Consider the following 4024-nt stretch of genomic DNA (forward strand, 5'->3'; position numbering starts at 1 on the left):
TTAATTCCCTAAATTATAAAAATGATCGGGCTGGCGCCGTGGCTCACTAGGCTAATCCTCCACCTTGCAGCGCTGGCACACCGGGTTCTAGTCCTGGTTGGGGCGCCGGATTCTGTCCCAGTTGCCCCTCTTCCAGGCCAGCACTCTGCTGTGGCCAGGGAGTACAGTGGAGGATGGCCCAGGTGCTTGGGCCCTGCACCCCATGGGAGACCAGGAGAAGTACTTGGCTCCTGGCTTTGGATCAGCGCGGTGCGCCAGCTGCAGCGCTCTGGCCGCGGAGGCCATTGGAGGGTGAACCAACGGCAAAGGAAGACCTTTCTCTCTGTCTCTCTCTCTCACTGTCCACTCTCCCTGTCCAAAAAAAAAAAAAATCGAAATTCATATTAATAAAGTGAAATTAGACTACATCGTTTCCTTGTACAATATGTCAAGTGTTCTTTAAAGATTGTGTAAACTGAATAAATATGTATGGTAGCTATCCCTTCTTATTTTCTGTAAAGGTGTTATTTTATAGTTTTTTTTTTCTTTGGCAGTGAGAGAGAGAGAGAGATCTTCTATCGAGTGGTTCACACCAAATGCCCACAACTTCCATGGCTGAGTCAGACCAAGGCCAAGGACCAGGAACTCCATGTGGCTCTCCCACGTGGGTGGTAGAAACCCAAATACTGCCTCCTCCCAGGTGCGTTCACAGGAAATCACATTGGAAGCAGAGGCAAAACTTGATGCCAGTCACTCCTGTAGGGGAAGCAGACATCCCAAGTAACAGCTTAACCTCCTATGCCACAATGTGTTATTTGTCGTTTGAAATTTAGTTGCTTTTGTGTGCAGAATTTTGTTTACATGTAACTTGTACTTAATGGATTGTTCCAGAGTTTTTATATTCTTGAATTAATTTGCTCATTTACATTTATCTGGAATGTGTTAATTTTATTTCTTTTCAAATCTAGATTCCTGAATTATTTTGCAAAATTTTATGTAGCTTTTAAATACCAGATGTACTTATAGATTGGTTTAATATCTTTATTTTATATTAAATGTTAGATTTAGATTTTTGTTTGCTATGCATTGCTTTAGCTTTGATTAGTTTATCCAGTTTTTTTTTCCCCTATTTTCATAGTCTATTCTAATTTTCAAAAGACTATATCTTGTTTGGTTTTGTTCTATGTTGGACAAAAAACTTTTTTTCTTTAACTAACTAAATTTGTGCACATATCATAACCTCAGTTCTTCATTTGAATGTTCAATTTACTGTTCTTTTTTGCTTTTTTGCATGCATAAAACTACAAAGTATTCATAAATAACAAGCCTGCTTCTGTCACGTTTTCAGTTGTAATGATTTCATTGTGGCCTAGTTGTATGTATTTTAATTTCTGTTATAGCTTATGTATGCTTATGAATATAGTTTTAGTTTTTAAATGTGGTCTGATTGTACTTTAATAATATGGTTTTTAATGATGTCTATTCATCAGAATTTCTACTTTTAGTACATTGAGATCAAAGGATAAAGCACTCAGTCTACAATGTTTTGAACTATCCTTTTTGTTACAGGATGCTGATATTTACAAATGCTCTGTGTCTATTTTGAACATGTGTGTAGTCTGTGATGTGTTAAGTTCTCTCTGTGCTTGTTAGGCTAGTTAACCTGGCCTGCTGGAGATGTCATTTCCTTTTAAAGTTGTGTTAAAAATCACACTTCTGATATTGCTGTTTTAAAATCCCATTCCATTGTTTGTTTCTTTAGAGAATTTGAGGTCATTTTATTAGGCACATAAATGCAAACTATTTATATTGCCCATGAATGTTTTTCTTATTATAATGTAATGTTTTTTTCTGTCTTGATACTTTTCATATGATATAATATTGATAAGAGAGCTATATTTGACCAGTATTTGCCAGCTATACTATTTTTCTCACCTTTTCATTTTTAATATTTTTCCTGTTTTTAATCTTTTTGCTGATTCAGTGTGTTTTACATAAGGGGATTTTAATGGCTAATATACAAACATGTTTTTTACTGATAAGGTTAATTCACTTACAGTTGTGCTAAATACAGTAGTATTTAAACTGATTTCTATTTTATTCACATTTACTTTGCTTCCTTTCTATTGTCTCTCTCCTTTTCATTCACCTACTTTTATTTATTCCATTCTCCCTCATGTTAATTAGTGTTTCAGTCTTTCTTAGATCATTTAGTGTTTTTGTAATTAAATACCTAATACTAGTTAATGCATAAAGAAAACAAAAGGTTAATTTAGTTCATGATTCTGGTGCCTAATAAGTCCGACTAGCATGGTGCCAGTGTGTGGCAAGGCCCTATTGGCTCTTCATGACCTGTTGGGGATGTGGAAAAGGAAGAAGTCCTGTGCAGAAGAGGTCAAGTTATGGTGCAGCACCAGTTTGTAAGAGCTGTTCCCACAGGAATCAGTCTACTCCCAGGAGATCTACATCAATGCCTTCTCTAGTGGGTGTGCTGAGGACTCAGCACTTGGCACTCAGCCCTGTGTCTTAAAGATACAGCACCTTTCAAAGCCTTTATTAATTGGAGACCAGAGTTCTGGTAAATAAATCTTTGGGGGACATACTCAAATTGCATTAAAACCACAACACAATAAGTTGGAAATCCAGTTGTAATCTTTAGTAGATACCAATGAATTAATTTTAGCATTTAATGACATGGTTTTCTTACAAATATGCAAACTTATTTGGTCTTTCTATTCTCATGCAGAAGACAGAGTCTTTTTGCATGTTTTTCCTTTCTTTCCATTTCTTTCCATGCTTAATTCCTGCTGTTACAGTTTTCTATAAGTGAGTTCCCCAACTCTTGCCACTCAAGGTATGTGTGGAATGAATGGATTTCAGGTCTGGATCAGGTGATGATCTCTCCATCCATTAGGGGTTTCTAGGCAGAGACAAGGGAAGCTAGTGCTGCTGGCTGTGTGGCGATGGGAAGTCTGTCTTTTAAATCTCATGTTTCCTTGAATAGCATGAATTTTCTGTTTAGGCAAAGATACAAAAAAAGATTAAAAGCACACTTTTAAAACCCTATTTGTATCTTACTTTGTAATTCTAGTTATATTTAATGCTGCTGTTACTTGGTTATGGTTTGAGAATACACAGTAAAGGTTGGGTGAGTTGAAATTTAATCTCCCTTGTGAGACATTAAAAGAGTGGAAACCCGGGGCCAGCGTTGTGGCATAGTGGTAAAGCTGCCACCTATGAAACTGGCATTCCCGATGGGCGCTGGTTCATGTCCCTGCTGCTCTACTTCTGATCCAGCTCCCTGCTAATGGCGTGGGAGAAGCAGTGGAAGATGGCCTGGTTACTTTGCTTCCTAAACCCATGTAGCCGACCTGGTATTTCCACTCCTCCTGGCTCCTGGCTTCAATGTGGCCCAGTATTGGCCATTGTGACCATTTGGGGAGTGAACCAGCAGATGGAAGATCTGTCTTTCTGTCTCTCCTTCTGTCTCTATAACTCTGACTTTCAAAATAAATAAATCCTTTTTTAAAAAGGGTAGAAAGTTAATCTCACTATAATTCCTAGAAGTGGAACCTTTGGGAAGTGATAGGATTAGATTAGGTCACAAGAGTAGAGGCTCCATGAATGGCTGCTGGTGTTTTATGAACAAGAGAGATTTCACTGGAGAAATATTTACATGCTCCCTATGTCTTGCTCTGTGTTTGTCATCTTGGCACTCTTTCAACAAAAAGCCATCACCAGTTGTAGGTCTTCAACTTTGTAAGCTACTGTAAACAGTTTTTTCCTTATAAAGTTACCTAGATTCATGTAATTCATTACAATGATGTAAAAATATACTAATAAAGTGATTATTAGATTCTCAACATTCTTGGACATCATTTCTCTTTGCATGTAACTACTTTGATCTGATTTATCCTTGTGTTTATTTTTTTAATGACATAAAATTGAAAGCAAGGCAGAGTTAGACAGAGAGAAAGGTCTTCCTTTTCCGTTGGTTCACTCCCCAAACGGCTGCTACAGCCGGTGCACTGCTGCTGGCGCACTG

This window comes from Oryctolagus cuniculus, chromosome 8 (assembly GCF_051225735.1).
Source record: "Oryctolagus cuniculus isolate XC-2025 breed Fujian yellow rabbit chromosome 8, ASM5122573v1, whole genome shotgun sequence".
NCBI lineage: Eukaryota > Metazoa > Chordata > Mammalia > Lagomorpha > Leporidae > Oryctolagus > Oryctolagus cuniculus.